General features: G+C 38.4%; 1 protein-coding gene across 15 annotated transcripts in view; it reads right to left on the bottom strand.

Annotated features, from left to right (window-relative positions):
- CCDC148 (coiled-coil domain containing 148) overlaps window positions 1–13,561 on the bottom strand; it is a 281,608-nt gene that overhangs the window by 62,475 nt on the left and 205,572 nt on the right. Inside the window, exon 12 of one of the 15 annotated variants that reach the window (XR_012024038.1) lies at window positions 11,429–11,594. The exons of the other annotated variants lie outside the window; for them this stretch is intronic. The gene's annotated coding sequence lies outside the window, so the exon portion shown is untranslated. The remainder of the gene's footprint in view (window positions 1–11,428; window positions 11,595–13,561) is intronic. 15 annotated transcript variants of the gene reach the window in all.

Raw genomic sequence — 13,561 nt, 5'->3', positions numbered from 1 at the left:
GGTTCCTTTATAGGAGGATCTCTCAGAATACTTATTAGAATACGGTGATACATGCATTATGAATTTTCAGAAAGGAGACTAGTGTGCTAATTTCCCCCAAATTATCTGATAATAGAAGCTTTTTTCTAATAGAGTTTAGTTTGGGAAATGTTACTTGCCTTCCACTGAACAAGCAGAGATATTCAAGTAAGCATTTTAACTAATAGGCATAAACACAGATATACTTATTTGTACTACAGTTATTTGTTTCCATGTGCTGTTTGTGTTAGACTACATTTCCTGAGTACATTGGCTATGGCTTAATTGCCTTTGTATCCATAACAACTAGCATAGTGCCTAAAACAGAAGGCAATATTCATTATAGACCAAGAAAGACAAGATAAATGATAAATTTTAAAAGTCATGGCAAACATTCAATCAAATTTTCTAAAGTATAGGTAAATAACAGGACATTAGAGTTGATAATATAAAAAATTAAAAATAAGTTGAATACACACTCTTGTTAAGCCTGTCTAATCAGTGGGTATTCCTTTGTAAGATCTGTAATCATTTGAGGAGTTGAAAGAGAAGTAAGAGAAGTTGAAACACCGGAGAACAAATCAGGTATCTAGTTCCTTTGATCAGTCAGGAACCATGGATGCTAAAAGGCAGACTTAATTGTGACATCCATGACACAGACCTGCTAGTCCTGTGATTTCGGATAGGCAGCAGAGGCAGGAATGACTTGTTTGCTTTTAGGAATTATTTATGATGATCTGAAATTTAATAGTCTACCCACACAGAGCAGCATTTATTTGCCTAATTGCCTTCATACATTCATTTATTCAACATATTAAGTGCCACATATGTAAATATGTAAAAGTCATAATCATATCAAGTCACATAAGAAAAGCCCAGAGCAACTAGAAACACCAATAATGTAGATGAAAAGATATATTTGAATCCATTCGGGAGCTTGCCACTTGCCATCACTGGAGTTCACTAAGAAGAGACATCTGGGGGCACCCGGATGGCTCAGTGGTTCAGCTTCTGCCTTTGGCTCAGATCATGAGTGATTCCAAGGTCCTGGGATCAAGTCCTGCATCAGTATCCCTGCAGGGAGCCAGCTTCCCCTCTCTCTGTGTCTCTGCAGCTCTCTCTGTGTCTCTCATGAATAAATAAATAAAATCTTTAAAAAACAAAACATCTGTCATTCGACACTAATTGGGTAATTTGCACAGTGACTCTTGAACTCACAAATGGTTTATGGTAGATAAAGTTTAATGTCACAGGTAATATGGATTGCATTTTAAAAATCTTCAAGGATCTATCCAATCATTTTATCAGTTTTATAAGAAGAGAACTCATGTTGAGGGTTTACCTCACAATATTAGCTTTCTTTAAATTATGTTTCCACTTTGGCTCGTACAGAAAAAGAAATAAAGGTAAGAAGGTGACAAGCACAGATATTTAGTTTTATTGGATTTTTTCCTGAAGAATCTTGTAAGATACATATAATTTCTGATAACCCTAGTTTCAAGAAGAGTGTTTTCAGAATAATCACAACTGAAAGAAGCATTGTGTTAGAATGAAATTTTAAAAAGCCTAACTAATGAAATACACCACTGGGTTATCAAGTTATAATAATTCAGTTTGGTTTTGCCTATTTTCAACTTCTGACTTTAATTGGTCCTATATTTCCAGAGACAGACTCCTGTGTCATTTTGATTGAACTGGTTTCTGTCCTCCAGGAATCCTGATGGAATGGCACAGAGAACAAAAGAAACCACAGTCCTCTCCCTCAAACAAATACTTTAAGTAAATAGGATTAATAAAACTTGCCTTCTCTAATATTGTTTGAAAATCCCCCTTACATTCTCTTTCCTCCTTGCCAGGTCCCTCAGAACTTCTGTAGACAGCAAACATCAAAAGGACCAAAGATTTTTATAGTGATTCAACCGCCCACAGCAATGAAGTAAACCCTGATTTTCTTTCAGCCTAGGAAATGATCAGCAAAGAGGCTTCACAAACAGCCTCTTTAACATTTGAAGTTTAAAAAAAAAATCAGTGTAGCAGAACGGTTACTTTCATAAACACCTTTGGGGCTTTGTTTTTTTTCTCTCCTCTTTTTTTTTTTTTTTTTTTTTTAAGTACCCTGCTAATCCCCCCTCTGCAAACATTATAGAATATTTACTTTACCATGACTTTTTGGTTAGGCATTTTAAATATGCTTTTAAAAAAACAAAAGATAAAAATATATTTCATTTTGGGCATGACTTTCCTCGTGCTTCTTTCCTTGGCTCCCTTAAGTGCTGATCGACTCCCCGTCTTGCCTGGAGTTCCTGCACGACTTCCTGCCCAGTCACGCCTCTCTTAGTCTCCCTTCAGCCCCAGAATTCAGCCTTTGGGGCTGAACTCTGAAATCACTGGGCGTTTTCTTTCTTTAGAGGCAGATCCCTCCACAAAGCAGGGCACCCTGCAATCCGGCCGGATGAGCGCTGCGGTTGGGATCTGGGGGGAGGGCGCATCCCCAGGGCCAGCTCCCTGAGCTCCCAGGCCTGTACTGCGGTTTGTCCAGGTGAGACGCTGAAGCTCCTGTTCCAGAAAGGCTATTGCTTGAGGCCAAGGGAGAGATGTGTGGTTTTCCTCGGGGCTCAAGCAGATAAACAAGGGGGGTGCTCAGCGGTTTAGCGCCGCCTTCAGCCCAGGGCGAGACCCCAGATCCCTGGGATCAAGTCCCACGTCAGGCTGCCCGCATGGAGCCTGCTTCTCCCTCTGCCTGTGTCTCTGCCCCCCCTCCCCCGTGTGACTCTCATGAATAAATAAAAATCTTTGAAAAAAATTTACAAATAATACCCACAGGGGATGCCTGGGTGGCTCAGTCGGTTAAGCATCTACCTTTGGCACAGGTCGTGATCCCAGGGAGCTGGGATCTAGCCTCTAGTTGGGCTCCCTGCTCAGTGGGGAGTCTGCTTCTCCCTCTTCCTCTACTCGTCCTGGCCCTGCTCATACTCTTTCTCTCTCAAATAAATAAATAAACTCTTAAAAAAAAAAAAAAAAAAACCTACATCACCAACCCTCAGCCTCACTTTTAAAGGATATATATTTTTTCTCAGCACTATTTAGGTACAGGCAGAAATAAATCTACAAAAACTCTGTATTTTCCTTTCTTATATTAAGCTAAAGATATCCACATCCATGTTCCTTGGGACCTCTCTGAGTGCAGAAATGGAGAAATGCCTAGAGGAGAGTCATGGACCAGAGAAGTAAAGTGGGTAAACAAAAGCACACAATTTGCACAATTTAATAGAATATCAGAATTATAGTTAAATCCCAAGCTTGGGGAGCAGCATGGGAAGCAGCTGGGGAAGGGTGGACAGAATAGAAGTAGGACCGAACTTCCTAAATAAGTTGTTGGTATAAACAAAACAGGTAAATTAACTTTTACGAAGTCCTACTTAAAAAAAGTTACCATGGGGATCCCGGGGTGGCGCAGCGGTTTGGCGCCTGCCTTTGGCCCAGGGCGCGATCCTGGAGACCCGGGGTCGAATCCCATGTCGGGCTCCTGGTGCATGGAACCTGCTTCTCCCTCTGCCTGTGTCTCTGCCTCTCTCTCTCACTCTCTCTGTGTCTATCATTAAAAAAAAAAAAAAGTTACCATGGCCAAGCATTGGCCTCTCTAGAGCAGGAGATGGGTTGTCGCTGTTCACATTTTGCACAGCATGTAAAGCAACAGCACGAGAGCTTCCTTAGGGAGAAGAGCTCTCTCTAGTCACAAGACCTTCTTAGTTATCAAGCTCACAAAAGAAACAGACCCAGCTCTCTCAGGCACCTTATTATGACCCCCAAACAGTAAGCCCACAGGAAAATCCACTTAGTCCAAGTTAAACTAATGAAAGGGGCATTGATCTTGCTCCTCAAAGGTAGATTATTTACCCAAACTCAAGTCATTGGGTGATCCAATGGCCTGGGTAGCAAAAGAAAGTGATTTTATTTTGCCTAAAAGCTATAAGCTGAATGTCCTCAGAATTCTAACTTTTTTTTTTTTTTTTTTACATAAGGAATTACTTTGTGGTAAGGAAACAAAATTGATAAAACTGGAAAAATATTCTCTTTAAACAAAAATGAAATATGGCTGCCCCAAATGACTAGCACAACGGCCAAGAGTTACATTCTTTCTTCAAATACTAACACTACATGTACACATCCTTCAACCTAACTTTTTTTTAAAATTGAAGTATAGTTGACACTCGATGTTACATTCATTTCTGGTGTGCAACATAGTGATTTGACAAGTCCATATGTTATGCTGTGCTCTCCACAAGCATAGCTACAACTGTCACCACACAACACTATTTCCACACCATTGACTATATTCCCTATGCTGTATCTTTTATCTCTGTGGCTTATTCTATAAATGGAGGCCTGTATCTCCTATGCCCTTTCACCTGTTTTGCCCATTCCCCCTCCCTCTGGCAACCATCAGTGTGTTCTCTGTATTTACACAAAATTCTAATTTCTTAGAGATATAGCCAACCTTGTCACATATATGAAAGGCAACTCACATTTTCTCTCCAGGTAACTCTAAATTTCAATCTTTATTGTCCTCTCCCAGATGTCACAACTCCTCCTGCCAGATTCCCCATTATTTCAAGAGACAAGAATATTCCCTAAGGCCTCCTTTTAAATATACATCTTTCTGAGATCATGTTTCTGGTTTCCCTGAAGATTGTCACATCAATAAATCTGTCTTCTGCCTGGATCCTCAGTTTTGAAAATAATTTTATCACCTTAGCTAGGTACAGCCGACATTTCTCTCTTATATGTATTCTTCAATCCAAACAGAAGGATTGCACCATTTGAAGGCATAAAAACATTTATATGTAGACCTTGGCATAATTGTAGATGCAGATGAGACTTTCTGCAAATAGGCCAATTGCCAAACCCAGACCACAGGAAGACCCTATCTGAACCTGGCCCAACATAAAATCAGTTAAGTCCATTATGTGGAAGCCTTAGGAAAGTATGGTTTATGGAGCAATAGCCTGAGACATCATAAGGATTAACTTGCTCCCAGTATTAAAAAAAAAAAAGAAAAGAAAAAAAAGGCATCAAAAGCCTTGCTCCTTTAGAAACATTTAGAGCTTTCAAGCCCACACACACTCAGATAGTACTGATAATTCTCTCTCTGTTTGTAGGATTTGGAAGAGCTACAAAGAATAAAGAGCCACAATATTTTGACAAAGTATGATGTATTCTTCTCTTTAGGTATGTTTGTTAGAAAACCTGGACTTTTCCCCTTCAATTAAAAAAATATCATAAGTATAAGAAGCTTTGAATATATAAAGACTTTCCAGGAATACAACAGATAAATACACATACTTGTTATATATAAAGCACTGATATTTTAAAAATCACCTAGTTGTATAAAACCACAGTTTTCAAGGTACTCTCACATATATTATTGTGAAAGATTCAGTATAAAACATTTTATTCAACTAATATCTAAACAGCATTACTCACTTTTTCCACTTCTGAGTACATGAGAGAGGCCATCAGCAATTAATTTTTAAAAATTTAATTAGGATTTATATCCTACCTGTTCCCAAACAAGATTGAAATGATGCAGAATATTAAACCCAAGGTAAAATGGCAACATTAAAAATCAAAGAACATAGAAAACCAAGTAAAAGAAGTAGATGTTTCCAAGCAATTGCAACAAGTTGTGACACTGGGGGCCGTGAACGTGAACTTGCCTCTCACAGGAGTTAGCCTTTGCTCACCAGCAGGGCGGGGGTTGGGAGTGGGGAGTGGGGGGTGGGATGCTGAAACACTGGGCTACTTAACAATATGTTTCCAGAACCATCTGACCATCAGGGCCTCTGGATTAATTATACTCCTGTATTTCTCAGAAAGTGATTGGTAAACCAACTGAAATGGGATTTTCAGTGATGCTTATTTTTAGAATGCATATTCCTGGGCTTAGCCTAAGATCACTAGTGGCAGGATTCTGGGATTATATTTTCACATACCCACTAGGTTCTATTTTTGCTCTGTAAATTTGGAAACCACTGCTTTTCTGGGATTAGTGCCTGTGATGTGGGAATAATAGAAAACTCAGGACCAGGAAGACAGAAAATAAGGAATGCCTGGGTGGCTCAGTCAGATAAGTGTAAAACTCTTGATTTTGGCTCAGGCCATGATCTCTGGGTTGTGAGATCATGCAGGCATGGAGCCTCCTTGGGATTCTCTTCCTCTTCCTCTGTTCCACTGCACCCCCCTCCCGACTCTCTCTCTCTTAAAAAAAAAAAAAAAGTAGAAAATTGTTCTGTTCTGGTTCTCTATCTCTTGGATACTGCTTTTTGCCCTCCGATTTTTGCCCTGTGCTCATAGTACTTTCAAATGCCTGGTCCATTGACAGCTTAATGTTTTTCTTTGGATGTTCCCATATACTTGGCCTCTTCTAACTATAGTATTCTCCTTCCAACTTCCCATCCCATCCCCTAAAATTGTTGTCTGTTGGCCATTTGTAGGTCTTCCCTGGAGAAATATCTGTTCATGTCTTCTGCCCATTTCTTGATTGTATTATTTGTTCTTTGGGTGTTGAGTTTGGTAAGTTCTCTATAGATCTTGGATGCTAGCCCTTTATCTGATATGTCATTTGCAAATATCTTCTCCCATTCTGTTGGTTGTCTTTTGGTTTTGTCAACTGTTTCTTTTGCTGTACGAAAGCTTCTTATCTTGGTGAAGTTCCAATAGTTCATTTTTGCCTTTGTTTCCCTTGCCTTTGGAGATGTGTCTAGCAAGAAGTTGCTGCAGCCAAGGTCAAAGAGGTTGCTGCCTGTGTTCTTCTCTTGGATCTTGATGGATCCCTGTCTCACATTTAGGTCTTTTATCCATTTTGAGTTTATTTTTGTGTGTGGTGTGAGGAAATGGTCCAGTTTCATTCTTCTGCATGTGGCTGTCTAATTTTCCAAAAGCCATTTGTTGAAGAGACTATCTTTTCCATTGGACATTCTTTCCTGCTTTGTCAAAGATTTTGTTCATAGAGTTGAGGGTCCATTTTTGGGTTCTCTATTCTGTTCCATTGATCTAGTTTCTGATTTTGTGCCAGTACCACACTGTCTTGATGATTACAGCTTTGTAATAGAGCTTGAAGTATAGCTAAAATGTCTGTGCTACCTAGAGCAATCCATACATTCAATGCAATCCTTTTCAAAATACCATCCACTTGTTGGTGGAAAAAATAATCCTAAAAATTGTATGGAATGAGAAAAGACCCCAAATAGCCAAAGGAATGTTGAAAAAGAAAAACCAAAACTGGTGGCATCACAATTACAGGATCTCTTTTATAGCTCTTCACAGCTACAATCTCTCCTTGTCTTGCTTGGGATTAATTTACTCCAGCACTGTTTAGGGGAACATGTAAGATACTCCCTTCATAGCTTCTGGCCATCAATAACCAAATATGGACCTATGTAGGAGGAATTATCTGTTCTCTGCTCTTTAATGTTATTTCCAGTTAATGGGCCTTATTGGATTATTCTCTATATTTGAGGTACATATCTTATGTTTTCCCTACTCTCCAAATGCTCTCACATTCTACTACTCTTGCTATCTTCCACTTTAGCTCCATATATTCCCTGGCTTATGTTATCTCCTCATGTGCCTCCTGTATTTGACCATTCACCTGAAGGTACATTCAACATCCTGACTAAACTTAAAGTTTATGGTCCTAATTTCTGCAGTATAATGATCAATCCTCCAGTCATACATCTGGGAATTCATCATCATTCAACACCCATTTAGTCCCAAGGTTTTGCTGCTCTTGTTCCCTGTGAATTTTTGCCTTTTCTCTTATAATTTAGGATTTTACTCTGCTCTCCCCACTATGCCCCACCCCTGACTTTTATTAGGATTGTTAAGACTGTTGTCAAAAATATTTGCTCCATCTTTAAGAAATATCTTTGTCCCTAGCTCAAAACTTCTCTTAGATCACGTACAGCATGTCCTGAGAGTTATCTATGTTTGACTCTGCTTCCTAAGCTCCCAGTGTTAATAAGAGCATTAGATGAAAACACCCCCTCCATACCCAGCTCCTTCAGTCTTACACTAAAGACTTCCAAGTTTCTAGAAAACCTTCTACTTTTCTTCGAACTGACCAGACAAGCCAGAACAAGGGCAAGTGTCTGCTGGGTGCATGGGGTTTAGGACGTCACTTCAGATTTTGGGGAGAATTCACAAGAAGGCCGGACAGCTAATATGGCACAGCAGGTCTGCATACAGGCAATTCCATAGCAATCCACAAGAAATCACAATTATCTCTTCACGGGACCTAAGTCCTATTATTGCTTTCATCTGCTGGGGTGACTGTGCCCCTTAGTCAAGTGCCAAAGCTGTCTCATACCAGCTGGAGGGTGACAACTGCTAAATGTTTAGGACTTTTGCAAGCTAGTTCTTTAATATAGCCATTAATAAACATTAACTTATATTAACTTACAATGAAATAAATCGTATTTAAAAACAAAGGGAACATGGCTAACAGACATGTGAAAAGATGATCAGTATCACTCCTCAAGGAAATGCAAATCAAAACTATAATGAGATATCACCTCACATCTGTCAGAATGGCTAAAATAAAAACCTGAGAAATAACAAATGGTGGTGAGGATGTGGAGAAAGGGGAACACTTGTGCACTGTTGGTGTGAATGCAAATTGATGCAGCTACTGTGGAAAACAATATGGAGGTTCCTCAAAAAAGTTAAAAACAGAAGTACTCTGCATTCCAGTAATCGCACTACTGGTATTTACCCTAAAAATACAAAAACATTAATTCAAAGGGATATATGCACCCCTATGTTCATTGCAGCACTATTTACAATAGCAAGCTATGGAAGCAGACCAGGTGTCAATCAATAGATGAATGGATATGGAAGATGTGGTATATATGCAATAGAATATAATTCAGCCATAAAAAAAGAATGAATTCTTGCCATTTGCATCAACATGGTTGGAGCTAGAGAGTATAATGCTAAGTGAAATAAGTCAGAGAAAGGCAAATACCATAAGAATTCACTCACATGTGGAATTTAAGGAACAAAACAAATGAACAAAAGAAAGAAAAAAAGAGACGCAAACCAAGGAACAGACTCTCAACTAGAGAGAACAAACTGATGGTTACCAGAGGGGAGCTGGGTGGGGGAATGGGTGAAATAGGTTAGGGGGATTAAGGAGAGCACTTGTCATGTTGAACACTAAATAATGGATAGAATTGTTGAAGCACTATATTGTACACCTGAAACTGAAATAACACTCTATGTTAACTATACTGGAATTAAAGTTAAAAACTTATTACAAAACCAAAAAGTCAATAAAAAATAAAAACAAAGGTGGCAATAAAAATTCATCCCTTCCTAATTATTTTACTATTATCTGTGCTCTTGGGGTTATTTACATCTGTTGTATCTGTACAATAGAAATAATATATAATGGCATACAACCACACATGTCCTCTCAATTCTGTGTTAAGTCACATCAAGTTGGTTGAAGTAAGCCATGGTGAAAGTATGTACACCAGAGAAAACAGCAAATGCTACAAATCAGGGCTTATCCCATCCCTTCCTTCAACCCCTAGAAAGCTGTTGAATACTGACCAGTACATTATTACTGTGAATCCACTTAGTATTAAAATGGAAAAATACAAAGGTACAGTATAGTTAGTGAAATTTCCCTACTTTAATTCACACTTTTCCATTTCTTCCAACCTGCTTTTCTTTCAAAGTGTTCCAACCTCTCCCAAGTCAAAACATGTGGAAGCATAACCTATATCAAACAACTGACCTGAATAGTGTTCATATTATTACTTTATTAATTGGCTCTCCTAAGATGAAGAGCCAATTAATAAGACTAAGACTTCATCTCCTAAGATGAAGTCAGAAATTCCTTTATATAAAGGAATCTGATTTTTCTGTTCAAAATCCCTTCTCCTTTACCTACATTGTCCCCAGATCCTTTTCTGCACATGTGTGTTTGTACCTGTGTTTGTGCATATCCATTTGCTCTATGTATAGTTACTTCTTAATAGCTAACTTGAACTTCAAATAACTACAGTTAAAGCTCAACTCTGTATCTAGGAAGACACTAGAAAGGGAGATCATTAAATACCTTAGAATCAATACTTGAATTCTTAAGAGGGAATTCAGGAGGAGATCAGCAAATGTTATTAAAGGATCAGGAACTGACTCAAGAAAATATAAAGAAAGTAAGACTCCTTATATGGCAATGATAAGGCTAATGGGAAACTGAAAGTGATCTTAGAGAATGACTGGGAATTTTATACAGAGGAGTCATTGTTCTGGGTTTCCACTTAGGATAAGTTAAGAGAGATTTAACTTACAGCACTTCATAGAAAGAACTTGAGAAGAATTCAGCAAGAGAAAATTATCTTAAGGGGTTATTTCCCCCTAAAGTTCTTTTTAATCAGCCATTTTAATCAATGTTTCCACAGAAGCTTAATTCAGAGGTAGAGAGTCTTATTACTAAAAAGTCACTCAAAAACGCAATCAATGGAAGATGGGATGTCTGGATTTTCCCCAAAAGTAGATGTGGACTTTAGCTTTCTAAATATTCTCAGATGTTCTAAGCTCACCTGAAGATCATATTTACTGAGGCTTCCTCGAATAGGTGGGTACGTATACATAAGGGATGAGGATATAAATACCAAAGACACATAATACCAAATCAGATAAAAAAAAACCTTCATTCTGAGACTCAGTTTCTCAACAAGATCCCTTTGTGGGAAGGCATGGGAGGGCCTTAAATAAACAAATTCCCCTAATAACCTACCATTTGTGTGTCTAATCCCATTTTGAACCCATTTACGCATTAAGTGCAACCTCCCAAGGTAGTTACTTCCCTGTTGTTTTTTTCTTCTAGTATTTGGGGATTTGTTAAATCCTATGCATATATTAAAACCCTTTTGGGATCCCTGGGTGGCGCAGCGGTTTGGCGCCTGCCTTTGGCCCAGGGCACGATCCTGGAGACCCGGGATCGAATCCCACATCGGGCTCCCGGTGCATGGAGCCTGCTTCTCCCTCTGCCTGTGTCTCTGCCTCTCTCTCTCTCTGTGTGACTATCATAAATAAAAAAAATAAAAATAAAAAATAAAAAATTATAATAAAACCCTTTTGATGGGGATCCCTGGGTGGTTCAGCGGTTTAGTGCCTGCCTTCGGCCCAGGGCATGATCCTGGAGTCCCGGGATCGATTCCCACATTGAGCTCCCTTCATGGAGCTTGCTTGTGTCTGCCTCTCTCACTCTCTGTGTCTCTCATGAATAAATAAATAAAATCTTTTAAAAAATCCTTTTGAAAATAAAAAGGCTATAAATCACTAAATGTATTAATTAACTGCATTAATTATAATTAATAAATTAAAAGTCAGAATTTACCCTACTCGGGACACCTGGGTGGCTCAACGGTTGAGCGTCTGCCTTCAGCTCAGGGCGTGATCCTGGAGTCCTGGGATCGAGTCCTGCATTGGGCTTCCTGCACAGAGCCTCCTTCTCCCTCTGCCTGTGTCTCTGCCTCTCTCTCTGTGTCTCCCATGAATAAAGTCTTAAAAAAAAAAAAAAAGAATTTACCCCATTCAATCCCTATGAGATGTAAGACTTCCAATGACTTCCATAATTTGGCCTCCACTTATCTATTCAATCTCTTCTCTTACCACCATTTCCCCAGCCCACTCCAAACCCTATGCTTCAATGGTACCAAATCATTGCCAGTTCCTTTAAATTGCATGGGTATTTGGCAGAAAGATATTTCCCATTTCTGGAAGATGTTTCCTTCTACCGTGAAGACTTCCTGACTCCCCCTGACCCCTCCTACCTGGTTTAGGTACTGCTTCTGTTTGTTCCTGTTGTACTTGTGCTTGCCCTCACCAAGAGTATCTGAATTCCCCATCAGACTGTCAGGTCCTTGGAAACAGGAACTGTCCTTTTTGTTCATCTCTCTATCCAACGTAGCAAGCATTCAGTTATAATTGTTAAACTCATAAATTAGAAAGGTTAATAGACTTAAAATAACATCACCACTACATTCCATACTTGAGGCTCAGTATATCAACTCTGGCCCTCTATACAGAATGGGATGATTTCATGGTCAATATAGTCACCACTTTCTGAATTTCATTAGGAATCATGCAGTCTCCCAAATGCAAGTTTATGATGATTTTATACACATATCAAGTCAGTTTTTGCTTTCTTTCCTAGTAGTGTCTGGGATTTCATTCAATTTTTTGGCTTATATCTTCATGCAATGTTTGTGGTGGCATCAAGGTCTATTTTATAGGTCGGAAAAGATCATTTATAACTATCATCCTATAAGGATGGTTTGTAGGATAAAAAAGGCAGAAACAGTGAACTGCATTTAAATTTATCTTGTTTGATTTTGTATATTACTGGTAGCACGTAATTCAGCCCTTTGTTAAACAAAATTGAAAAGCCACTGTGAAGTTCAAAAACATCTCCTCCTCTAAGGAACAAAAGCAGGAGAAACTTTCATTGTAATGAGGGAAATTAAACCTTGATTTTGAAATAGCTTTGTCCTCACAAAGATGAGTTATTAAGAGAGGAAACCAAGAGTGGAAAGATAAAGGCAGAGATGATCAGACTAGTAAAGATTAGTTGAATGTACGGAAGTCTGCTCTAAAGCTGTGTATAGGCTTTACTGGGAGAATTAGAAGAGTGTCATGGTGGTGAGGTGTGAATTGGGGAAAAATAAAATCCTGATCTATAAGAAATATTACTTGGCTTTATTTGCTCAAAAGCATATGATACTTTAAGCTTGGAAACTTTTAAATAGTTTCAATTAAAAAGATATGTTGATGTTGATTTAAAACCAGTTTTCAGCTGATGTTATTCTTAAGTTATTTCTCTATAACAGAACTTAGGAGTTTTAAATGACATTTTCTGAAATAAATTGAGATTTTAATTCCAAGTCATGTCTCACAGGAAAATTGCAGGTGAATAGGAAGGTCACCTTATTATAATTATTAGTAAAAATATAGTTATCTGCTTAGATTGTTATCAGGAACAAGCAAAGTTTTCTTTCCCTTTGGGAATAAAAGGGGTCAGTGATACAAACCTCCTGTTTGTGACTGATAATTAAAGATTGGTGATTAAAGCATAGGCACTTTTTTTCTGCCTCTCTTGCTCTTCATAAACTTGCTTTCTTAATGATTTTAATCAAAAGTTTACAGAAAAATAGGATTGATTTTATGTCATGAGATTGAAAAGCAACCCAGGAGGCTTGAGATACTCTCAAACAAGTCATTCTGGTCATGATTACAAATCATTCTGATGGAGGAGAGAGGATAATCAAATGATCCTGTACATTGGTCCAAAAAATAATCTACACAAGAACAGGGTGTGGAGACAGGATTTAGTGGCACCGTGTTTAAAAAGGATGGTTGTTATCTAAATCCATACACTCAAACAGGTTTTTATGTCTCACTAATTTATTTTAGTCTAAATAGTCAACAGTTCCATCATGTTTTTAGCCATGATATTGACTTTTTTGAAGCA

The sequence above is a fragment of the Canis lupus genome, chromosome 34 (genome assembly GCF_048164855.1).
Source record: "Canis lupus baileyi chromosome 34, mCanLup2.hap1, whole genome shotgun sequence".
Taxonomy (NCBI): domain Eukaryota; kingdom Metazoa; phylum Chordata; class Mammalia; order Carnivora; family Canidae; genus Canis; species Canis lupus.
The sequence above is the reverse complement of the archived record's forward strand: the minus strand, read 5'-3'. Positions and strand labels throughout refer to the sequence as shown.